Source organism: Macaca nemestrina, chromosome 14 (assembly GCF_043159975.1).
Source record: "Macaca nemestrina isolate mMacNem1 chromosome 14, mMacNem.hap1, whole genome shotgun sequence".
Lineage (NCBI taxonomy): Eukaryota > Metazoa > Chordata > Mammalia > Primates > Cercopithecidae > Macaca > Macaca nemestrina.
Genome location: NC_092138.1, coordinates 3,964,328 through 3,990,377, shown reverse-complemented (window position 1 = coordinate 3,990,377; position 26,050 = coordinate 3,964,328). Strand labels below are relative to the sequence as shown.

Here is a 26,050-nt window from a genome sequence, read left to right as displayed (position 1 = left end):
GCTTGTGCTTTTGGTGTCATGGCTAAGAATAAATACATTACCAAATCCAGGGTCATGAAGATTGTGTGTTCCTCCTATAGTTTTACGTTTTAGTTCTTATGCATTTAGTTCTCTAACTCATCATGAGTGGGTTTTTGTATGAGATGTCAGGTAGGAGTCTGGCTTCATTCTTCTGTGTCTGGGTATTTGTCATCTCAGTACCGCGTTGAAGAGACTATACTTTCTCCATTGAATGGTCTTAGCACCTCGTCTAAAAAGGTGACCATAGATAGATATATAGATTTGTTTCTGGATTTTTTATTCTATCCCATTGGTCAATATGCCTATTCTTATGCCCAGCACCACGACTTTAATTACCATAGCTTTTATGTGGTAATTGTTGAAATTAGGAGGTATGAGTCTTCCACCTTTGTTTTCAGTATTGTTTTGGCTATTCAGTATCCCTTGTGATTCCTTATGAATTTTAGTTTTGGCTTTTCCATTCTTCCCTGCGTGCTCTCCTCCTCCCCCACCACCAAAAAAAGAAGAAAAAAAAAGGATTTTGATAGGGATTGTATTGACTATAGATCACTTTGGGTAGTACGATCGTCTTAACAGTATTAAGCCTTCCTGCACATGAACGTGAGATGTCTTTCCATTTATGCCTCTAATTTCTTTCAGTAATGAGTTGTAGTTTTTAGTGTACAAGTCTTGTTCCTCCTAGCTTAAATTTATTCCTGAGTATTTTTTCCTTTTTGATGCTATTGAAAATTGAATTATTTTCTAGATTTCATTTTCAGGTTGTTCATTGCTAGTGTATAGAAATATAACTGATTCTTGTGTGTTGATCTTGTTTCCTACCATTTTGTTGAATTTCTTTACTCCAGTTGTGTGTGTGTGTGTGTATTCTTGAGGACTTTCTATGCATTAGGTCACGTCATCTGCAAATAGAGATAATTTTACTGCTTCTATTCTAATTGGAATGTCTTTGGATTTATTTTTCTTGCCTAATTTTCTGGTTAGAACTTCCAGTACATTGTTGTATAGCAGTGTCAAAAGCAAGCATCCTTGTCTTATTCATGATCATAGAGGGAAAGCTTTCAGTTATTCACCAATGAGTGTATTAGTTGTGAATTTTTCATAGACACATTTTATCATGTGGGAAGTTCCCCTCTAGTACTAGTTTGAAATAGGAAGTTCAGTGTTTCTATCATGAAAGAGTGTTGAATTTTGTCAAACGCTTTTTTTTTTTTTTTTTGGCAGCAGCAGCAGATGTGTGTTCATGTGATTTCCCCCCCTCATTCTACTAATGTAGTGTATTACATTGATTTTCATATGTTGACTCACCCTTACATTATTGAGATAGACCCCACTTGTTCATAGTGAATAATAACTTTAATATGCTGCTGGATTCAGTGTACTAGAATTTTTTGATGTTTGCATCTGTATTCATAAAGGATATTAGCCTGTAGTTTTCATTCTTATAAGGTCTGTCTGGCTTTGATATCAGGGTAGTGTTTGCCTCAAAATGAGTTAGGAAATGTTTCCATTTGTTTTGTGGAAGAGCTTGGGAAATATTTAATACTTTTTAAAGCATTTGATAGAATTCACTGAAGCCATCTGATCTCTTTACTCCAGTAGCAACTATGTTAGAGTGTTACACATGTTATTGAAACCGGTAACATAGAATTGTCAACTGTAAATGTTAAGGAGGCAGCTGAGTGAGTGAAATAAGAACTCCAAGTCAGTGGGCGGTGGTTCTCAAACTTCAGCATGCGTCAGGGCTCATTAAACACAGATTCCTGGTGACACCATCAGAGTTACTTACTCAATAGGCTGGGATGCTTAAGAACCTGAATGTCTTAACAAGTTCCCAGGAAATGCCAGTGTTGCTGGTCCTAGGATCACAGTTTGAGAACTACTCTAAGGTATTGTAAGGGTGACAACAGCAGTTTCCCCAGGGCTGAAGGAACAAAGGGTGTAAGTTTGAATTATTGCAACTTACAGAAGGGTCCCTATGTAATTGAGTCAGACGTCTGAGGAGGGGCCACCTGCTGGTTGGTGGTGGTATTTCTAGGTTTAGAGAAAAGGTCCATGAGGGGTAGTGGCTGGGGCTGGCACAGTGTACCTAATTTGCATATGTTGGAAAAACTGCAAAACTGCTAACTCAGTTCAGCTGCAGCTATGGGAGGGAACTGCCTTTGCCAGGGTGAAGGAGCATTGTTGGAATTAAGCTGTGAGAAGCAGACGGGAAGCAGTCAGTGCCTCCCCCTCTTCAGTTTGCAGTCTCCCTGTAGTGTCCTCTGTTGGTAGAACTAACAGCCAGTTGACAAAGAAATGGGCATGCCGAGCAGAGGATGACAGAAGAATTGAGGGACTGAATCATTGGTACCATCAACATACCTGCTACGTGTGTGTGCGTGCTTCTGTGCAGCCATCAACTGGCTCCATTTTCTGTCAAACGAGGTACCAGATAGTGGGGGACTGCTGTCAAGATACCCGAAAATGTGGACGTGACTTTGGAACTGAGTAACAGGCAGAGATTGGAACAGTTTGGAGGGCTCAGAAGAAGAAAGGAAGATGTGGGAAAGTTTGGAGCTTCTTAAGAGACTTGTTGAATGGCTTTGACCAACATGCTGATAGAGATATGGACAACGAAGTCCAGGTTGAGGTCGTCTCAGATGGAGAGGAGCAATGTGTTGGAAACCAAATGTGACTCTTCCTATGTTTTAGCAAAGAGACTGGCAGCATTTTGCCGTGGCTCTAGAGATCTGTGGAACGTTGAATTTCAGAGAGATGATTTAGGGTATATGGTATAAGAAATCTCCAAGCAGCAAAGGGTTCAAGAGGTGATTTAGGTGCTGTTAAAAGCATTCAGTTTTATGTATTCACAAAAATATGGTTTGGAATTGGCACTTTACGTTTAAAAGAGAAGCAGAGCGTAAAAGTTCAGAAAATTTGAAGCCTGACAGTGCAATAGAAAAGAAAAAACCAATTTTCTAAGGAGAAAATCCAGCTGGTTGCAGAAATTTGCATAAGTAAGGAGGAGCCAAATGATAATCACCAAGGTAATGGGGAAAATGTCTCCAGGCATGTCAGAAGTCTTCATGGCAGCCCCTCCTATCATAGGCCCAGGGGCCTAGGAGGAAAAAATTGTTTCCTCAGCCAGGCCTAGGACCTTGCTGCTTTGTGCAGTCTCGGGACTTGGTGCCCTGCGTCCCATCTGTGGCTAAAAGGGGCCAATGTACAGTTGAGGCCGTTGCTTCAGAGGGTGCAAGCCCCAGGCCTTGCTGGCTTACACGTGGTGTTGGGCTTGCGGGTACACAGAAGTCAAGAATTGAAGTTTGGGAACCTCCACCTAGATTTCAGAGGATGTATGGAAATACACGGATGTCCAGGCATACGTTTTCTACAGGGGTGGTGCTCTCATGGAGAATCTCTGCTTGGGCAGTGCGAGAGGGAAATGTGTGGTCACAGCCCCCAGAGTCCCCACTGGGGCACTGCCTAGTGGAACTGGGAGAAGAGGGCCACTGTCCTCCAGACCCCAGAATGGTAGATCCACCTACAGCTTGCACTGTGTGCCTGGAGAAGCTGCAGACAACCCCTGCAAAGCCACAGGGGTGGAGCTGCCCAAAGCTGTGGGAGCCCACCTCTTGCATCAGAATGCCCTGGAGGTGAGACGTGGAGTCAAAGGAGATCATTCAGAGCTTTAAGATTTGGCTGCCTTGCTGGATTTTGGACTTGCATCAGTCCTGTAGCCCTTTTGGCCAGTTTCTCCCACTTGCAACAGGTGTATTTACCCAATGCCTCTACCCACATTGTATATAGGAAGTAACTAACTTGCCTTTGATTTTACAGGCTCATAGGTAGAAGGGTCTTGCTGTCTTGTGTCAGATGAGACTTTGGACTCAGACTTCTGAGTTAATGCTGGAGTTAGTTAAGGCTTAAGGGGACTGTTGGGAGGGCATGATTGTATTTTGAAATGTGAGGACATGAGATTTGGGAGGGGCCAGGGGCAGAACAATACGATTTGGCTGTGTACCCACCCAAATCTCATCTTGAATTGGGGTTCCCATAATCCTGTGTCATGGGAGGGACCTGGTGGGAGGTAAATGAATCATGGGCGCGGTTACACCCATGCTGCTCTTCTCGTGACAGTGAGTTCTCACAAGATCTGATGGTTTTATAAGGGGCTTTCCCCCCTTTTGCTTGGCACTTCTTCCTGTCAGCATGTGAAGGACTTGTTTGCTTTCCCTCCATCATGATTTTAAGTTTCCTGAGGCCTCCCCAGCCCTGTGGAACTGTGGTGTGAAATAAACTTTATAAATTACCCTGTATTGGGCAGTTCTTTATAGAAGCATGAGAATGGACTAATATACCTTTCTCTGAATGTAGAAAAGACAACCACCACACTGCACACATACCTAGCAATGAAGACGGAGCAGGCATGAACAAAGTATACTCTTTATTCAACCATATCCTTTGCAAAACTGAATTGAATGTTTAAAAACCTTCATCTAGAATTTTTGTGTTTCCTGAGCATTATACATCCAAAGGAGCTGCTCTTTTATGTTGGAGAGGCAAGATGTTGCTAGGTCTTTTCTCCCCTGTTCTGTTAACATGTGTATGTTCATGTCATTACTGTATTCAGTGTTTCACCAAGGCATCCATGTGATTCCACTGCTAGGTGATAGAGTCTGAAGGCAGTGGCTGTTTCCTCCATCTAGGCTTGTTTTGTTTTGAGACAGAATCTCGCTCTCTCACCCAGGCCGGGGTGCAGTGGCACCATCTTGCATCTTCGCTCACTGCAACCTCCACCTCCCAGGTTCAAGTGATTCTTGTGCTTCACCCTCCCAAGTAGCTGGGATTACTAGACGTGCACCATCGCTGGCTTTTTTTTTTTTTTTTTTTTTTTTGGTATTTTAGTAGAGACAGGTTTTGCCATGTTGGTCAGGCTGGTCTCGAACTCCTCACCTAAGGTGATCCGCCTGCCTGGGCATCCCAAAGTGTTGGGATTACAGGCGTGAGCCACCGTGCCCGGCCTCCATCTAGGTTGCTAACAGGAAGTTTGGCTTGTATTTATTGAATGAGCTAAGGAACCTCTTTTATCCTTGATCTCCCTATTGTATTCTGGGATTGTCCCTCTGGACAGTCCCAGGTGTGTAGGGAGGCTAGGCCAGCTTGCATTTGAGGCAGCACTCCTCTCTGAAGTGGGAAAGGCCCTTATTATTGAAAAAACAACATACAGGCACCAAGGTACAGAAAAGAATGTGGAGAAAAGAGAAATCAGTGGGAATGAGGGTCAAGAAGGTGAAATGCTAATGGGTAGAGATTCATTTGGGATAAGAAAAATAAAAAGACTCGCATTTTCTAAAATTTATAAAAAGGAACATAACCTGAAAAGGTAGGAAAAAACCCATGAATGGGAATAGTAATGTGGAGGTTATTAGTCCCTTTATATTTCAGCATGAATTTTTTTTTCAGTCCCATCTGAGATTAGCTTGATTAAAGTGAATCATTTAGAATATTCAAGAATGCAGAACATGTAAAGATAAGTGGACTGTCAAATATTTTAATAATGTGTATTAGAATATCTAGGTCTTTTGTTTATTGTGGTTTTGTTAATGGGGCATATATTTTAAATTGTTTTTCATGGGCACTGTTAGAAAGCTGTTTTTAACTTTTTTTTTCTTTTTTTTTTTGAGACCGAGTCTCACTCTGTTGCCCAGGCTGGAGTGCAGTGGTGTGATCTTGGCTCACTGCAAACTCTGCCTTTCAGCCTTCCAAGTAGCTGGGACTGCAGGTGTGAACCACCACGTCTGGCTAATGTTTGTATTTTTAGTAGAGACAGTTTCACCACGTTGGTCAGACTGGTCTTGAGCTCCTGACATGAGGTGATCCACCCGCCTTGGCCTCCCAAAGTGCTGAGATTATAGGCATAAGCCACCGCACCGGGCCAACAGTGTCTTTTTTTTTTTTTTTTTTTTTTTTTTTTGAGGCGGAGTCTTCACTCTTTCGCCCAGGCTGGAGTGCAGTGGCACCATCTCGGCTCACTGCAAGCTCCGCCTCCCGGGTTTGCGCCATTCTCCTGCCTCAGCCTCCCGAGTAGCTGGGACTACAGGCGCCCGCCACCACGCCTGGTTAGTAGAGACGGGGTTTCACCGTGTTAGCCAGGATGGTCTCGATCTCCTGACCTCGTGATCCGCCCGTCTCGGCCTCCCAAAGTACAGGGATTACAGGCGTGAGCCACCGCGCCCGGCCAACAGTGTCATTTTTATAAAGCCACTTTTGCTTGTCTTGGAAGTGGAGTGATTATTTTGTCATTGTTTTAAACTGCAGTGACCACTAGGTGGCAGTGTTAGATGGCCATTTTTAAAGTTAGACCCAGCGCAACAAACTTCAAGTACCTATATTAACAATATGCATCATGTTGTACATTAGATGTCTAGAACTTCAACTTAGAACTCAAAGTTTGCACCCTTTGCCAACACTGCCCTTTTTCTTCCCACACCCAAGCACCTGGTGACCATTGTTATTTTTCTGGGTTTGGCTTTTATAGATTCTATATATAAGTGAGATCATGTAGTATTTGTCTTCCTGCATCTGGCATATTTCACTTATCATAATGTCCTCCAGGCATATCCACGTTGTCACAGATGGCAAGATTTTCTTCTTTTAAGGGTGAATAATATCAAATTGTATACACACACAGACGTCACATTTTCTTTATCTGTTTGTGAATGGAAATTTAGATTTTTTTCCATATCTCAGCTGTTGTGAATACTGAATTGAACATGGAAATGCAGATATGTCTTTGAGATGCCGGTTTTATTTCCTTTGGATATATACCCAGAAGAAGGAATTACTGAATCATAAGGTAATTCTACTTTCAGGTTTTTGAGGAACCTCCATGTGTCTTCCATAATGATTGTAGCAATTTACATTCCCACCAACAGAGTATAAAGTTTCCCCTTTTCTCCACATCTTCATCAGCACTTGTTATTTTTTGGCTTTTTGATAATAGCCATTCTAACAGGTCTGAGGTGATATCTCTTTATGACTTTGATCTCCCCTGCCCCCCCTCTTCCCCCTTCCCCTCCTCCCCCTCGTCCCCCCTTCCCTCTCCTCTCTTCCTTTGTCATCCAGGCTGGAGTGCAGTGGCACAATCTTGGCTCACTGCAACCTTGGCCTCCTAGGTTCAAGTGATTCTTGTGCCTCAGCCTCCCCAGTAGCTGGTATTACAGGCACATGGCACTACGCCCGGCTAATTTTTGCTGTTTTTAGTAGAGACGGGTTTCCCCATGTTTGGCTGGGCTGGTCTTCAATTCCTTACCTCAAGTGATCCGCCTGCCTTGGCCTCCCAAAGTGCTAGGATTACAGGCATGAGCCACCGTGCCAGGCCTGGTTTTGATTTTCATTTTCCTGATGATTAGTGATGTTGGGTAGTTTCTCATATACCTGTTGGCCATTTGTATGTCTTCCTTGGAAAAATGCCTATTCAGGTCCTTTTCCATTTTAAAATCAGGTTAGTTGTCTCTTTGCTATTGAATTGTATGAGTTCATTATACATTTTGGATATTAGCCTCCTATCATATGGTTTGCAGATATTTCCTCCTGTTCTGTAGGTTGCCGTTTCATTTTATGGATTGCTTCCTTTGCTGTGCAAAAATGTTTCAGTTTGATGTGGTCCCACTTATTTTTGTTTTTGTTACCTATGTTTTTGGTGTCACAGGCAAAAAATCATTGCCAAGACCAGTGTCAAGGGGCTTTTCCTTTGTTTCCTTTTACAATTGTTATGGTTTCATATCTTACATTGAAGTCTTTAATCCATTTTGAATAGAGTTTGACATTGAAGTCTTTAATCCATTTTGAATAGATTTTTGTCTATAGAGTAAGGTAAGGGTCCAATTTCATTCTCTTTGCAAGTGAAAATTCAAGTTTTATAGGGATTGCATTGAATCTGTTGGTTACTTTTGGTAGTATGGACATATTAACTAACCATCATAGTCCTTTCAATCCAGACATGCGGTATCTGTTTCTTGTGTCTTTTTCAATTTATTTTTATCAGTGTTTTATAGTTGCCAGATTACAGATATTTCACTTCCTTGGTCAAATTTATTCCTAAGTATTTTATTCTTTTTGATGCTGTTTCAAATGGGATATTTTTCCCCTTAAATTCTTTTTCAGGTAATTCATTATTACTATATAGAAACACAACTGATTTTTGTATGTTGGGTTTATGTTCTGCAACTTTGCCAATTTTTAAAAACACAAAAATTAGCCGGGTGTGGTGGTGGGAGCCTGTAGTCCCAGCTACTCAGGAGGCTGAGGCAGGAGAATGGTGTGAACCTGGGAGGTGGAGCTTGCAGTGAGCTGAGACTGCACCACTACACTCCAGCCTGGGCAACAGAACAAAGACTCCGTCTCAAAAAAAAAAAAAAAAAAAAAAATTGCAACTTTACCCAAAAAAAGTATTATTATTATTTTTTGGTTGGTATGGGTTTACTACATATAAGATCATCTGCAAACAGAAACATTTTTAAATTTCTTCCTTTCCAATTTGGGTGACTTATTTTCTAATTGCTCTATTTAGGATTCAGTACCAAGTTGATTAGAAGTATTAAGAGTGGGCATTCTTGTCTTCTTTGTGATCTTAAAGGAAAATATTTCAGCTTTTCACCACTGAGTATGATGTTTGCTGTAGGCTTGTCATGTATGGCTTTTATTATGTTGATAGTGTTTATTATGTTTATTACATGCCTTCTCTGCCTAATTTGTTGAAAGTTTTTAACATGAAATGTTGATTTTGTCAAATGCTCTTTCTGTATCTATTGAGATGATGTGATTTTTTAAAACTTCATTCAGTGAATGTGGTGTATCACATTTATTGATTTGCATATGTTTAACCACCCTTGCATCCTACAGTTAAATCCCACTTAATCATGGGGGAAGATTCTTTTAACATGCTATTGAATTCAGTTTGCAAGTTAGTATTTTGTCAAGGAATTTTTGCATCTATGCTCATCAAGAATATTGGTCTGTGTCTTTTCTTGTGGTGTCCTTTTCTGGCTTTGTATCAGGGTAATGCTGGCCTCATAAAATAAGTTTGGAATCGTTCCCTCTTAAATTTTTGGGAGCTCTGAAAAGAATTGGTATTGATTCTTTAAATGTTTGGTAAAATTGACCAGTGAAACCTTCTGGTCCTAGGCTTTTGTTTGCTGGGAGATTTTGATTATTGATCCAATTTCCTTGCTTATTATTGGTCTGTTCAGAATTCCTATTTCTGCATGATTCAGTCTTGGTAGAATTGTATGTTTCTTGAAATCAGTCAATTTTTCTTGCTTATCCAATTTAAGTGTGTTTGTGTCTTATGATCGTCTGATCTTTTTTTTTTTTTTTTGAGATGGAGTCTCACTTTGCCACCTAGGCTGGAATGCGGTGGCCTGATCTTGGCTCACTGCAACCTCCGCCTCCTGGGTTCAAGCGATTCTCCTGCCTCAGACTCCTGAGTAGTTGGAATTACAGGTGCCCACCACCACACCCAGCTAATTTTTGTATTTTTAGTAGATAGGGGTTTCACCATGTGACCAGGCTGATCTTGAACTCCTGACCTCAAATTATCTGCTTGCCTCAGCCTCCCAAAGTGCTGGGATTACAGGCATGAGCCACTGCGCCTGGCCGATCCTTTGATTTTTTGTGTTATCAGTTGTAATGTGTCCTCTTTCATTTCTGATTTTGAGTCTTTTTTTTTCCCTTAACCAGCTGAAGATTTTTTTTCATGTTGTTTTTCTTTTCAAAAAACCATCTCTTAGTTTGTCCATGTTCTAGTTTCGTGAGGCATAATATTAGGTTGTTCATTTGAGATTTTTTCTTAACGTAAGCATTTATTGCTACAAAATTCCCTCTTAGAACTGCTGTCTCCCTTAAGTTTTGATATACAGTGTTGTGCTTCTCTTAGGTTTTGATATGTTGCATTTTTGTTTCTAAATTTTTTTTTTTTTTAATTTCCCATTTGCTTTTCTCTTTGGCCCAGTGGTCATTCAGGAATGTGTTAATTTCCATGTATTTGTGAATTTTCCAGTTGTACTCCTGTTAGGATTTCTAGTTTCACTGTTAGAAAAGATACTTGATATGGTTTCAATCTTGTTAAGGCTTGTTTTGTGGCTTAATATATGACCTATCCTGGAGAATGTTCCTTATGTGTTTAAGAATGTATATCCTGGCCAGGCGTGGTGACTCAGTCTGTAATCCCAGCACTTTGGGAGGCCGAGGTGGGTGGATCACCTGAGGTCAGGAGTTCGAGACCAGTGTAACCAACAGGGTGAAACCCCATCTCTACTAAAAGTACAATACAAAATTAGCTGGGCATGGTGGCGCATGCCTGTAATTCCAGCAACTTGGGAGGCTGAGGCAGGAGAATCACTTGAATTGGGGAGGCGGAGGTTCCAGTGAGTCAAGATTGCGCCATTGCACTCCAGCCTGGGCAACAAGAGCGAAACTCCCCCCACCCCCCGCAAAAAAAGAGAATGTATATCCTGCTTCTGCTGCGTAGAATGTTCAGTATATGTCTATTAGGTTTATCTAATCTAAAGTGTAATTCAGGTCCGGTGATTTGTTACTGATTTTCTGTTTGGGTATCTATCCACTGTTAAAAGTTACTAAGAAAATAAACACTTTAAAAAAACCAAAAGAATTAAAATGGTACACTATAATAAAGGTGGTAAAAAAGTAATAGAGGAACAACAACAAAAAGACATGAGGCATATAGAATATAAATACCACAGCTGGGTGTGGTGGCTTATGCCTATAATCCCAGCACTTTGGGAGGGCAAGGTGGGTGGATCACTTGAAGCCAAGAGTTAGAGACCAGCCTGGCTAACACACAAAAGCCATCTGTATTAAAAATTCAGAAATTAGTCAGGCATGGTGGCATGCACCTGTAGTCCCAGCTACTTGGGAGGCTGAGATGGGAGGATTGCTTGAGCCTGAGAAGTCAAGGCTTCAGTGAGTTCTGATCATACCACTGCACTCCCGCGTGGGCAACAGAGAGAGACTCTGTCTCTCAAAAAAAAAAAAAAAGAAAGAAAGAAATGAAAATGGCAAACAAATCTCACCATATCAATAATTACATGAGATGAGAGTGGATTAAACACTCCATTCATAAGTTCAAAAGGTAAAGATGGTTGGGTGTGATGGTTCACACCCGTAATTCCAACAGAGCAGTCAAGGTGGGAGGATCACTTGAGCCCAGGAGTTCCAGACCAGCCTGGGCAACAGTGAGACCCTGCCTCTATTTTTTTAAAAAAGGTAGAGATTACAGCTACTCTGGAAAATGATTTGCCACTTTCTTACAAAGCTAAATGCAATTTCCATATGACCCAGTAATTGTACACTGGGCATTTATCCCCAAGAAATGAAAATTTATGTTCACACAAAACTCTGTACAAGAGTGTTCACAGCAGTTTTATTTGTAACAGACAAAAACTGGAATCCACCCAGATGTCTTTCACCTTGGGAATTGTTAAATTGTGGCACATCCGTACCATGGAATACCACTCAGAAATAAAAAGGAACAAATTATTGGTATGTGCAACAACTTGGATCAAACTTGAGGGAATTATACTGAATGAAAATTATACTGAGTTAACCCTGCAAAGTTCTAATCTTTATAATTCCATTTATATAACTTTTTATTTTTTTTTTCATTTTTGAGACAGAGTCTCACTCTGTCACCCAGAGTGGAGTGCAGTGGCACAATCTTGGCTCACTGTAACCTCCGTCTCCTAGGTTCAAACAATTATCGTGCCTCAGCCTCCCAAGTAGCTGGGATTACAGGTGCGTTCCACCACACCCAGCTAATTTTTGTATTTTTGGTAGAGACAGGATTTCACCATGTTGGCCAGGCTGGTGTGGAGCTCCTGACTTCAGGTGATCCACCTGCCTCGTCCTTCCAAAATGCTAGGATTACAGGCGTGAGCCATTGTGCCTGGCCATGTGTTATCAATGTTTTAAAAAATCTGCAATAGGGCCAGGCACAGTGGCTCACACCTGTAATCCCAGCACTTTGGGAGGCTGAGGCGGGCGGATCACGAGGTCAGGAGCTTGGGACCAGTCTAGCCAACATAGTGAAACCCCGTCTCTACTAAAAAAATACACAAAAGCCAGGCGTGGTGGTGTGTGCCTCTAATCCCAGCTACTCAGGAGGCTGAGGAGAATCGTGTGAACCCAGGAGGCAGAGGTTGCAGTGAGCTGAGATTGCACCACTGCACTCCAGCCTGGGCAACAGAACGAGACTCCGTCTCATCAAAAAAAAAAAAAAAAAAAAAAAAAATCTGCAGTAGGATTTTGTATTTTTTCTTTGATTAAGAGATTTTGAGGGTCTTAAAATACCAAGCATAATAAGATAGATGTTCAGCACAGGATTATGCTGTCTATCCATTTGTTTAAAGTTTACTTTTAATATACAGTGTTCTGACTTTTTCTCAAACAGGAATTGTATATTTCATGTTGTTTATTAGTGTCTACTGTGAAATGGAGGGGCGTGTCTTTACTTCCATCCCATCCTTAAACTATTTAGTTTATTTATTTTTTTAAATTTATGTTTTTTTTTTTTTTTTTTTGAGATGGAGTCTTGCTCTGTTGTCCAGGCTGGAGTGCAGTGGCGCAATCTTGGCTCACTGCAACCTCTGCCTCCTGGGTTCCAGCGATTCTCCTGCCTCAGCCTCCCAAGTAGCTGGGGTTACAGGCATGTGCCACCACACTCGGCTTTTTTTGGGGTATTTTTAGTAGAGATGGGCTTCACCACGTGGGCCAGGCTGGTCTTGAATGCCTGACCTCAAGTGATCCACCAGCCTTGGCTTCCCAAAATGCTGGGATTACAGGTGTGAGCTTTGGCGCCCAGCCAACAATTCTTTATCTAAGGTCATCCTCTATGGACCAGAGAACTCTGGGAATTTCTTGCCCCTCGGGACCCAGAACCAGAGAAACAGCAGAGCACAGGGTGACTTGTGGGTTCCCACAATCAGAAGGCCACTCAGACCTGCTGTTTCCCACCCCTGACAGGCAACAGAAGGCCTCCAGGTAAGCCCATTCCTTCTCCAGATGCAACTGGGACTCTTCAGACTACCAGACAGGCTGCACCACCAGCAAAGGGGATGGATACAGGTGCCACACCAACAATAAGCAACCAGGGAAGGCTCCATATTCCTTCTGGGCCTGGGGCTGCCTTTTCAAAGGAAAAATATCTAAAAAGGCAGAACCTGCAAGAGAGGTGCAGCTACGTCAGTGACCTGACCAAGGAAGGCCCTTTGTCCCTGCAGGTTTGAGATGGAGAGTCTCCTCCCAACCCAGACACAGAGGCAGAGGTGGTGGAATAGGTGAGGGGATACTGGGAAGAGGAATCCTTCCAACCCCACCTCACCGACATCTCCCCTAGCCCACCCCACCCCACCCCACCCCACACACTACCACAAGCCTGGTAAACCCTTCTGCACCCTCAGCCAGCACCAGCAGAGAGCAGTGGCACTAAATCCACTGAGGAAGTAAAAGCAAAACCTTAAAGGCTCCAATAATCAAACTATCATTGAAGCCTCCTCCCCAGTCCACAAAATAGTCTAAGGCCCACATGCCAAGCCCAAACAAAGTGCTTCCTTGCTAAAATTAAAGATGTAAATAGCACCTTGCATTACATAACATGACAGACAAAAGGGCCAGGATACAATCATCACACCAAGAGCCAAGAAAATCATGACTTGAATGAGGAAAGACAATCAACTGACCCCAACTGAAATGAATCAGAGGTTGGACCCATCTGAAAAGGATCTTAGAGCAGACATCTTTTTAAATGCTTCAGTGATCATTTACAAATTTTCTGCAATCAAATGAAAACAAAATTTAAAATTTCAGCAAAGAAATAAAGGTTACAAAAAATGAACAAATGAAATTATGGAACTAAAAATACAATAATAGAAGTGAAAACTCAATGGGCACAGTGGCTCCCGCCTGTAATCCCAGCAATTTGGGAGGCCCAGGCAGGTGGATCATGAGGTCAGGAGAGCAAGGTCATCCTGGCCAACATGGTGAACCCCCATCTCTACTAAAAATACAAAAAAAAATTAGCTAGGTGTGGTGGCGGGCGCCTGTAGTCTCAGCTACTTGAGAGGCTGAGGCAGGAGAATTGCTTGAACCCGGGAGGTGGAGGATGTAGTGAGCCAAGATTGTGCCACTGCACTCCAGCCTGGTGAAAGACTGAGACTCCATCTCCAAAAAAAAAAAAAGTGAAAACCAAACATTGCTAGATTTTCTTAATATTAGAATTAATATTAGAATTGAAATGAGCAAGATCATTCTAGTGCTTTCCTTTTCATCCTATTATATTGTGTTGTTTTTAATTACAAGTTAAAAATTTTTTTATACAGCCATATTAATCTGTCTTGTTTTTTCTATTGCTTAATTCAAAATGTATTCTGCAGACATAGTGGCTGAATAAATTTAGAAAGAAAAACAAGATCCAACCATATGCTGCCTACAAGAGACTCCCTTCAACTGTAAGAACACACAGACTCAAAGAAAAGTGGTGGGAAAAGGTATTCTATGCAAACAAAAACAAAAAGGGCAAGAGTAGCTACACTAATACAAAATACTTAGACTTTAAGCCAAAAACTGTAAAAAGAGAAAAGACCATTATGTAAAAGGCCATATCAAATAATCAATATAGCAGGAAGATGTAACAGTTACATATATTCATCCAACATTGGAGCACCTAAATATATAAAGCAATTATTAATAGACCTAAAGGGAGCAATGAAGTCTATACGAATTTTAAAAGTCAAAAATTGTATCAATTATCTTTTCTAACCACAATAGAATAAAACTAGAAATTAGTAACAGGAAGAATTTGGAAACTGTACAAATATGTGAACATTAATATGTTCCTGAATAACCAATGGGTCAATGAAGAAATTTAAAAAGAGATTTAAAACTTTCTTGAGAAAATGTAAAAAGAAATTTAAAACTAAAAATGTTGTTTCCGGAAACACAACATTCCAAAACCTATGTGATACAGCAAAAGTAGTTAAAAAGCAAGGGGACAAAGTTAAAGTGTAGAGCCTTAATTAGTCTTCTATTTGCTTGTCAGTTTATGCAAGCAGTGTTAAGTTGCTATCAGTTTAAAATTAAGTTATAAAATAGTATCACAAGCCTCATGATAACCTCAAATAAAACAACACATAAAAAGGATACACAAAAAGTAAGAAGCAAAAAAAAAAAACAAAAAAAAAACCCCATATCAGAGAAAATCAATTTCACTAAAAAGAAGACAGGAATAAAAACAAAACAAAACAAGACAGAAAAAAAAAGGGAAGAGAAGACCACAAAACAACTGAAAATAACAAGATAGCAAGAGTAAGCCTTTACTTATGAGTAATAACAATGACTGTAAATGGACAGAACTCTCCAATCAAAAGACATACATGGCAGAATGGATTAAAAAATAAGACCCATTTATCTGTTACAAGAAACACACTTCACCTATAAAGGCACACATAGGCTGAAAATAAGGGGATGGAAAATATATTCCCTGCCAATGGAAACCAAAAAAAGAACAGAAATAGCTGTACTTATATCAGACAAAATAGACTTTAAAACAACAACTATAAGAAGAGACAAAGAAGGCCACTATTCAACGATAAAGGGGTCAATTTAGCAAGAGGACGTAATGATTGTAAATATTTAAGCACTCAATACCGAAGCACCCAGATATATAAAGGAAATATTACAGTCAGAGAGCTAGAACTCAATACATTTATAGCTACAGACTATAAAAAAGCTATATAAAAGACTATAAAAAGTACTATTAAAGCTGGAGACACCCCACTTTCAGTATTGAACAGATCTTCCAAACAGAAAATTAAGAAGCACTTAACTTAATCTGCATTATAGACCAAATGGACCTAATAGATATCTACAGAATATTTCATCCAAGAGCTGCAGAATACACATTATTCTGCACATGGCTCATTCTTAAGCACATACGATATGTTAGGTCACAAAAGAAGTCTTAAAACATTAAAAAATTTAAATAATATCAAGCATCTTCTCTGACTAGAAAGGAATAAAACTAGATACCAACAAGAAGAGAAATTTTGGAGACCATACAAGCACATGGAAGTTAAACAATATGCTCCTGAATGACCAGTGAGTCAATGAAGATATTAAGATGAAAATTGAAAACTTTCTTGCAACAAATGGTAATGGAAACACAATATAACAAAACTTACAATACACAGAAAGCACTGCAAAGGCAGAAATTTATAGCTATAAGTGCCTACCCTCATGAAAGAAGAAAATCTTCAAATAAACAACTTACAAACTAGAAAAGTAAGAGCAAACTAAATTCAAAATTATGAGAAAAGAAAGATCATAACAGAAATAAACAAAATTGAAATAAAAAATACCCAAGATCAACAAAACAAAAAGTTGGTTTTCTACAAAGTTAAACAAAATCAAAACACCTTTAGCCAGGCTAGCTAAAAAGAAAGAGAAAATTCAAATAAAATCAGAGATAAAAAGGAGGCATTACAACGGATACTGCAGAAATTCAAAGGATCATAACTTACTACTACATGCCAATAAATTGGAAAACCTAGAGAAACTGATAAATTCTTAGACATAAACAACCTATCAAGATTAAACCATGAAAACATCCAAGACCAGAACAGATCAGTAGCAATAACATTGAAGCCATCATAAAAAGTCTCCCAGTAAAAAAAAGCCCAGGAACTGATGGCTTCACTACTGAATTCTTTTTTTTTTTTTTTTTTTTTTTTGAGACAGAGTCTCGCTCTGTCGCCCAGGCTGGAGTGCAGTGGCCGGATCTCAGCTCACTGCAAGCTCCGCCTCCCGGGTTCACGCCATTCTCCTGCCTCAGCCTCCCGAGTAGCTGGGACTACAGGCGCCCGCCACCTCGCCCGGCTAGTTTTTTGTATTTTTTTTTTTAGTAGAGACGGGGTTTCACCGTGTTAGCCAGGATGGTCTCGATCTCCCGACCTCGTGATCCGCCCGTCTCGGCCTCCCAAAGTGCTGGGATTACAGGCTTGAGCCACCGCGCCCGGCTTCACTACTGAATTCTACCAAACATTTAAAGAACTAGTACCAATCCTACTCAAGCTATTTTGAAAAACAGATGAGGGAATACTTCCAAACTTATTCTATGAGGCCATTATTACCCTGATACCAAAATCAGACAAAGACATCAAAAAAGTAGACCAGTATCTCTAATTAATATTGATGCAGAAATCCTCAACCAAATACCAGCAAAGCAAATTAAACAATACATTGAAAAGATAATTCATCATGATCAAGTGGGATTTATCCCTGGGATGCAAGAACGGTTCAACACACAATCAGTGTGATACATCACATCAACTGAATAAAGGACAAAACCATATGATTACTTCCACTGAAGCTGAAAAAGCATTTGATAACATTCAACATCTCTTCATGCTATAAATTCTCAAAACACTGGGTACAGAAGAAACATACCTCAACATAAAAGCCCATATATGAGAGACCAACAGCTAGAATCATAGGGAATGGGGAAAAATGGAAAACCTTTTCTCTAACATCTGGAACATGATAAGGATGTCCACTGTCACCACTGTTACCTATCATAGTACTGGAAATCCTAGCTAGAGCAATCAGTGCAGCCCCCTATACCATCCCCAACCCACCCCCAGCCTCAGGCAATGCAGCACCCGGTAGCATCCCTAACCTGCCTCTGGCTGCAGGCATTGTAGCCCCCCTCAACCATGGCTCACCAAACCCGCCCCCGCTATGGGCTGTGCCAGCAGCTGATAGTGTTCCCAACCCGCCCCCTGCTGCAGGCAGAGTAGCTGCGGATATGCACCTACCCCGCTGCTTTTCTACCACTCTAGCTGCAGTCTTCCTCGTGGCCACCAACTTCAGTGAAGCTCAAGCTCCAGCCTCCAGCCTGTGGCAGGGGCTCCCTCTTCTCCTGTAGCAGGGCACAGAGAAACTTCCGCTGCAGGCAGCCCTCCTACTGCTCAGGCAGCGCTGCAGTTTCCATCTTCGCCACCCACCACAGTGAGGTGAACCGTGGAACAGCAAGCTCCAGCCTCCACCTACCACAGCGAGGAGAGCTGCGGAGCCGAAGACGCAAGCTCCAGCCTCCAGCATGCCGCAGGTCGGGCTTCCAAGCCCGATATGGACCAGCAGAACCAACAAACTCAGAAGAGCCTGGAATGGCCTAAGGCCGCCTTAGCATGCTTTATATACCAAGGTTCCTGGGCTACATGTTCTGATTGGATGAGAGCAGATCTTAGGCTAACCAATCAGAACATGATAATAAAGTCCAATCAGAATAGGCTTAGAGGTTTTCTCTCATCCAATCAGAACATGGGTGGCCACGACAGAGACGGAAGTGTCGCCAAAGTGGTAAGACCGGGGCAAGGCAGTCCGAGCTGCTCCCTGCCCTTCTACAGGAGGAGAAAAGGGAGCAGCGCTGCCACAGGCTGGAGGCTGGAGCCTGTAACACCATGGCTCGCCTCGCTGAGGTTGGTGGTGGTGATGGAGACTGCATTGCGCCAGCTGGGAGTGGTAGAAAGGTGAAGGCAGGGTAAGTGCGTATCTGACGCTGCACTGCCTGGCGGTGGAGAGCGGGTTGGGGGCACTATTTGGGGCATCACTGCCTGCAGCGGGGAGTGGGTTGGGGTGCTATCCAGGGCTGTGCTGCCTGCGGTGGGGGGCAGGTTGGGGTGCTATGCTGGGCATTGCTTCCCGCGGCCAGCAGCAGGTTGGGGGCACTACTGGGTGCTGCAGTGTCTGAGGCGGACAGGGATTAGGGGTGCTATCGGGGGATACACTGCTGGTGAGTGGGGGGTGGTGTTTAGGGCACTATTGGGGGATACACTGCCGGTGGGGGTTAGGGAAATATCAGGCTGCACTGCCGATGGCAGAGGTGGCTGCCACAGTGGTGGTTTCCAGGGAAGGAGCCAGACTCGAGACTCCTGGTTGTGCTGTAGTGTGGCGGATGCACAGCATTTCCATGGGAATCTAGAACATTGCAGGACCTCCACACCCGCTGTAGTGTCTGGATCTGCGTCCTCTCATTCTGTGTGGCAGAGACAACCTGGGACCCCCAGGCATGGAGTAGCGGGCACCATGGGCAGACAGGGCCCAGTGGGTGGAGGCATCAGGAATGGAAACCGGCACTTGAGTGTGGGGGGAGGTGGCTGGGTCTGAGTTTCTGCTGTTCCTGGTCCTGAGGACCGCAGCCCCGTTGCCCAGCAATTCCTGTGGAGTGGGTAGCCAGCCACTATGGAGTCTCCAGTCCCCACCCTGGGCCCCAGTTCCTGGCCCCTTGGGCCAGAGGAGAGGCTGGACTTTGGAGGGTGTGAGTGCCTTCCGTGAACCAGCCCCTCCCACCCAGTGGCCAGCCTGACAAGGTGAGGCTTTGCTACCTCTCTCTCCATCCTGTTCTAGGCTTTTCTGGCTTTGCAAGCCAAGCTGCTCTGTGCCAGGAGGAGGAGCCCCTGCTACACTCTGGAGGCTGGGGCATGCCACACTGTGGCTCACCTCGCTGCCACCACCTGCTGCAGTGGGTGGCCATGACAGAGACTGCAGCGCACTGGAGCAGTAGCAGCGTGGCTGATTATGGCCAGGGTCGGGGCAGGGATGTGGCAGTGGCCAGGCGGTAGGAACCTTGTAGGGTGGGCTGGTGCATTGAGGGTGACAGCAGGAGTGGTTGTATTGGCATTGGCGCTAGTGGTGGGAGCCGCAACAAGTCTGCGGTCAGGGAAGTGGGAGTGGGAGAGCAGTGGTGGCCTACCTGGCCTGGCGTGGGTAGGAAGCTGTGGGTGCTGTATCATGGGCCTCAGTGGCAGCAGTGGAGGCACAGCCAGGGTAGGGAGGAGTCCTTCCCGTTTTCCTGCAGAATCTGAAGTCTCTTCCTCCTGCTGACACCTGAGCCAGGTGTGAGTGGAGCCTTATTTCACTCTTTAACAAAACTGATGGGGTGACTAAAATTGGTGTATCTTTTTGCTTGTTTTTGTTGTTGTTATGACAAAGTCTTAAACTTTTTCAAATTTCTTGAATCAAGGAGGGGAATCAAGGTATCGTAATAGGCCTTCCGATTCCCTCACCTGTTCTTTTTCCTTTCTTCCAGTCTGTTTTTTTCTTTTTCTCATCATCATCTTCTTGTTCCTCTTTATTTGCTTATGCCGCTACTTCTATTTTTTGTTTCTATTCTTGTTTCTGCTCCTCCTCCTTTTGTTTGCTTTTTCCCAAGCAATGGCATTAACAAACAAAAATGGAGTTAAAAGTAATCTACTTGTCAGTGTGTTGTATTTTAGAAATAATCGGTCCCATTAATATGTTTTAGAGATTTGCATAATTCTGTAGTTACTTGAATAGCTATGCTTTCCTGATCCAGTTAATGCATTCTAAGTAGTTACTCAAGGAATTTTAAAAAAGGAATTGAAAAAACGATACAATATAGATTTGTTTCTTTAAAGTAGTCAATAAAATGCATAAACTTCTAGATCAAAAAAAAAAGAGCTCATACTAAAGGTTGTAATACTAGGAATAAAATAAAGCTCAATACTGCAGGTTCTTAACGGCAAAAATTAATAAAGCATTGTTTTTGGTTGTGAATCCTGGCCTTAAAACAGACACAGGATCCCCCCTTCCTTTTTTTGTTGCAAAGATGTGGTGACAAACAAGGTTTGCTCATGCAGATAATGCTCTTGAAAATAGTGGCAGAGAAATAACATAAAGGGAAATATAGTTCACTTAATGATCTCATAAATTGGAACTTAATTCTTCCGTGTGCCTCTTGCCTATCTCCGGACTAACATGTGAGAGAGGTGAAACGGCTGTTTGCTAACAATATTTTACTTGATGCTTCTTTTTTTAAATTCCTTGAGTAACTACTTAGAACGCATTAACCGGATCAAGAAAGCATAGCTATTATTTCTAAAATACAACACACTGACAAGTAGATTATTTTTAACTCCATTTTTGTTTGTTAATGCCATTGCTTGGGAAAAAGCAAACAAAAGGAGGAGGAGCAGAAACAAGAATAGAAAATTTTATTTGAAGATGACTCTAGGACAGTAATTCTACTGCCAGTTCTTCCTTAGGGTGCTAATGCCAGGAAACATCAGTAGAGGAGTGGGGAACAGAGACAGGAAAGGAATGCAGCAGTTAAAGGAAACTTCATCAAGAAAGTATCCACTGTGGCAGCCAGGACTCAGCCCGGCTGGTTTCCTCCAAGAGACAGCATAGAACATGTGCCTCAGAGTCATTCCAGCCAGAGAAAAGGAGCTGGGGTATTTATCCACCAGTACCCACCAGTCACTCCTTGGGGTTCCTTTCAAGGGCATGATTCCTCCAGAATGTCCTGCCTGTGCTGCAAGGGTCAGACCTGGGATTGAGGGCAGGGCCCCTGACAGTGCCTCCAGCAGTGAGCAGGAACACAGCCTGGTGTGGAGAGTTTCAGTCATTCAGTGACTCCAACGCTCGCGTGCACACACACACCCCACACTCCAACACCAACACAGTGCATATGTACATACACATACATGCATACATGACTGTTACCCACTTAGATCCTTGTGAATCCATGGAATAGAAACAAAAAATAGAAGTAGCGGCATAAGCAAATAAAGAGGAACAAGAAGATGATGATGAGAAAAAGAAAAAAACAGACTGGAAGAAAGGAAAAAGAACAGGTGAGGGAATCGGAAGGCCTATTACGATACCTTGATTCCCCTCCTTGATTCAAGAAATTTGAAAAAGTTTAAGACTTTGTCATAACAACAACAAAAACAAGCAAAAAGATACACCAATTTTAGTCACCCCATCAGTTTTGTTAAAGAGTGAAATAAGGCTCCACTCACACCTGGCTCAGGTGTCAGCAGGAGGAAGAGACTTCAGATTCTGCAGGAAAACGGGAAGGACTCCTCCCTACCCTGGCTGTGCCTCCACTGCTGCCACTGAGGCCCATGATACAGCACCCACAGCTTCCTACCCACGCCAGGCCAGGTAGGCCACCACTGCTCTCCCACTCCCACTTCCCTGACCGCAGACTTGTTGCGGCTGCCACCACTAGCGCCAATGCCAATACAACCACTGCTGCTGTCGCCCTCAATGCACCGTGGAATAGATGATAAGGCGAGAATCAGAGGGAAGAGCATAATTAAGGGGAGTGAAAGTCTTGGGAACAGAATGCAAATTTGGGCAGAAAATGAAGGGGGAAGTGGAGTGGTCTGGACACCAAATGCCTGCTGGGTGGCATCTGCTCTACACAAACTGTCACTAATTCTCCAAGCAGCCTTGTGGGGTAGAAGAAATTTCCCTCAATTTACATATGCAGAAATGTAGTTCAGAAAAGAAAACTGATTTTACTAATGTCTCATATCAAGTTAGTGGGTGATAGATATGGACTCCCAGATCTGTCCACAAAGCCTACAAATTCTCCCTTGTTAGGCAGGCTGGGCACCAGGCCCTGCTTCTGGGCTCCGCTCCTTTTCCTGCTAGTCAATAATGGCAGAATTGACAGAAACGTTATCCCCCTTCACCACCTGAAGCAGAGCCAATGAGAGGGGCTGGGGAACATCCATGAGGCCCTGCACCCACCATTCAATGTCTTCAGGATTGTGGTCCCTCAGGACTCTTGCAGCACGTGCTGGCAGCACTCGCAGTGTCTGGGTGTCTTGTGAAGTTGTACAGGATCTAGTAGAGGCCACTGGCTGTGCAGTCATATCCTAAGAGGCGGCCAGGTAGGATTGGGCCACTTGGCTGCTTCAGCACCAGAGGATGGACAGCGCCCATGCATCCAGGCCCTGGGGAGACTGGGAAAAGGGAAAGGAAGGGCAGAATGGAGTGATATAGGGCCCATCTACCATGTCCCTGAATGGAGAGACCCCTGTTCTTACAGTAGTCCACAATGGGACCACCACTGCCACTAATGAAGATGCCAGCCTCCATATATGTCCTTGTCTGACAACTCCTTCCCACTTTCATCCTGGAGACAAGACCTCTGAACACACTAGCTTTGAGGGTACCTGAGTGTAACCTGAGATAGTTCCTGAAGACTTTTCATCCAAGCAGAATCCCTCCCTTGCCATCTCCAAACCTGCCCCACAAGCTCCCTCCCTGGTCTCTTGGCTCTTGTTCGCCGCTTCCACTCAGCCTTCTACAGTCATCTCTAAAACGTGGCTGACTGTCCCTCCTTTATCCAGCACCTTCCATGGCTCCCCAGAGCCCTCCAGATCAAGTTCAAGTTCTTTGATCAGACACTTGATCTCAAACTGCATTCCACCTCCTGAATTAAGATCCCGGAGACACCCACCTTGCCCAGCACAAGTGCATCACTGAAGTCCGAAGTCTTGAACATGGCCTTGGCCTTGAGGGTGTCACCAACACCCTGGCTAGTAAGGATGCAGTGCTGCTCCACGATGATGGTGTCTAAAGTTGTGCACCAGGTCATAGGCCCTGCAGAAGTATCACCCCTCAGGAGTGAGGTAGCACAGGAAGTCTGTGCACAGGCAGATCTGCTGATGCCATTAAACTATGAGGGCATGGAACTCCAAGATGGTGGCAACATAATCACTAGAATTCTTGCAGAGTGAGGCTGGGGAGAGGAAGCAGCTGCACAACACATATGAAACCCTAGAAGCAGTTCCCAGCCAGAATCTCAGGACCACATTATATCCAGATACGGGTGCCCTCTGAGAACACTTCTCTCTCTGCCTCCTACTCTGAGCTGCCTCCTGGCCCCACATGCCCCAGCCTGGCCCAGGGCTTGGAGCCCAGCAGATGTTCCTTCAGTCCATGGTGTTGACTGCTCCCTGGGCCAGGAGAGCCCTTGGTGACTCTGTGACTCCTCCTGTGGAACCCCTGACTGTGCCCTGGGACCTCCCAATTCCCATGGGAAGCCCCCACAGCTCTGGATTGCCCCACCAGCCCCATAGGCCTTACTTGGTGCCTTAGCCCTCCCAGAACATGACATGTTTCTCAGAATGTGGCTGATGTCCAGGGCCATCTGTGGATGTTTGCTGGGGGCCTCTTGTTGTTCTCCTTTATGGTCTCTAGGGCAGGGCAGGGCCAAAAGGAGAAACCAATCAAATCTCAGAATGGACAAAAGGCTCACTGCCACAAATGGTAACCACCAACCAGTCAGCAGTGCTTCTGGAAAGAAAGGTTTCATTCTGCAAAATGCTCCTTGTTTGGCTTCTTTCTGAAGCCAGGGAAGGGTACCAAGCCCAGTTTACCTCCGGTGCCTACATTACCATCTGTGCCTAGGATGTGCGATGGGCCCCTGTTCCCACTGCAGGGTTGACATTCCCTCCAGCTGGAGACCTGGGCTCCTGACACCGCCTGACCTGTTCGTCCTGCTCCGGATGAGGGTGGAAAGGCTGTACCTGGTATTCTCCTAGGTCCTTGGTTTCCGCCGTCCAGACATCCAGCAGCAGTGGCCACGCCCAGCCGCGCACCTCAAAGTGGACTCCCCTGTAGAGCAGCGGAGACGTCTACAGACAGAGGAGTGCCTGGTGAGACAGGCCGCGGGGTCTCCGGGGAGGACCGGGGGCCAGAAGATTCTGGAGGTTTCCAGTCTTGGGCTCTGTGGTTCCTCAAAGAGGTTAGGTTTACCTAAAACCAGGCCTCCCCTCCCACGATTCAAAGAGTGGATGCGTGCTCTGCATCAGGAACTCTGATCTGGACCTATTTTTTCATTTAGGCCTCCAAGAGACAACCCCTAACCTCTGAGCTAGGGATGGCCCAAGCTCTGGCATGAGATTCTCTTCTAGAAACGTGATGCTTGCAGGGACAGGTGGAAAAGCTGGTGACCAGGCCTGCTGCCGTCCGGGTAAGGACAGTGTGCCACCCACCCTCTGAGAGGCAGGTGGTGCCAGACCACAGCACTGGGTGCCTGTACACCTGGCTCTGCAGACACCGGTCATGGAGGTCCTCCCCTCTTCACATTATTACCTTCTTGCTGTTCCTCGACTTCTTCTAGTCATTAAGCACTTTGGGCCATTTTTCTGTGTATCTGATCTGACATTTTTGCTCTCAGATGGAATGCGATAAAGTAAGCCAAGCCACCAGGATTCCTGGAGGGGACCTGGGGTGCTGGGTCTTGGGCTCCAGGGCCCTGATGGGACTGAACTAGAAGGAGCCAGGGAAGGAAAAACACTGGGAGTGGGACCCTATGACCCAATGGCCATTGGTGGCCTGGGTCCCAAGACACCCTGTCCTCAGGCCACAGACACCATGGGCTTTGGTCAGGACCCAGTCTCCCAGTAGTGTCCTGGCACTAGCGGGTGCTGACCCCTGAGCCACAACCGCAGTTCTGGGTTTTGGGTTTGGTAAAACCAACTCAGGGACAGAGTTCTGGGGTTGGGTTTGGCAGAAACCATGGTGCCTCCCAGGGATGGTGTGTCACTCCTACTTGCCACAAAATGGCACACAGGCTGTCCCCCTGCCCATCCCATCCTGCTGGACAGGATGAAAGAAGTCAGGGAACAGACAGGGTGGACATCTGGGGTGCAGCGAGAGGCACGTGCATGCTGGGAGGTCAGACCCTGCAAGGACTGTGGGGGCATTAGGTAGAGTGGGCTCCAGGTGTACCCTCAATGCACTGGGCAGGTCTCAGGCCAGGTTCCCTGGACCCCGCCTGGGTGATGTGGTCCCTCCCTGGGGGACTGCTGTCAGGCCCCAGCCACCCACCCTGGGCAGCACTGTCCCAACTCAAGACTAAACTTTCTGAGTCCTGAGACAGGAAAGTGCTGCCCAGGCCTGACAGACTGGGAGGACCTGTTAAGTCCTCCATCCCTAGACCAGCCTTCCACACAGCATGGACAGTCTCTTACCTTTACCTTCAGGGCACTGACTGACCCATCTCACTCTAAGGCAACCAAGGCAGAGCTGAGGACCTGTGCCAGGCTAGGAGCCAGTCCCCCACCATAAATGCGCCTGAGGGAAGCACCATTCCTGTCTCAATCCTCCACAAGTTTCAGCCCAGGAGACACACAGGTAAGGGAGGACGGAG

At 44.3% G+C, this 26,050-nt stretch overlaps 1 protein-coding gene and 1 long non-coding RNA gene across 9 annotated transcripts in view; both read right to left on the bottom strand.

The window, feature by feature from the left end:
- Positions 1–11,417: 11,417 nt before the first annotated feature.
- Positions 11,418–23,699, bottom strand: LOC105498893 (uncharacterized). Of its 2 annotated transcripts, XR_011612309.1 has the most exons (5): positions 23,351–23,699; positions 22,636–22,850; positions 17,889–17,992; positions 13,758–13,849; positions 11,418–13,238 (listed from the first exon to the last, which is right to left on the bottom strand). It is a non-coding gene; the product is annotated as an uncharacterized lncRNA (long non-coding RNA). The 2 variants fall into 2 exon arrangements; XR_011612308.1 differs by lacking the exons at positions 11,418–13,238; positions 13,758–13,849; positions 17,889–17,992 and having other exon boundaries at positions 22,376–22,850.
- A 406-nt stretch (positions 23,700–24,105) lies between these two features.
- Positions 24,106–26,050, bottom strand: part of LOC105498891 (ankyrin repeat domain-containing protein 18A) — an 89,013-nt gene continuing 87,068 nt past the window's right edge. For all 7 annotated transcript variants that reach the window (XM_071077515.1, XM_071077510.1, XM_071077509.1 and 4 more), the window contains one exon: positions 24,106–24,530. The gene's annotated coding sequence lies outside the window, so the exon portion shown is untranslated. The remainder of the gene's footprint in view (positions 24,531–26,050) is intronic.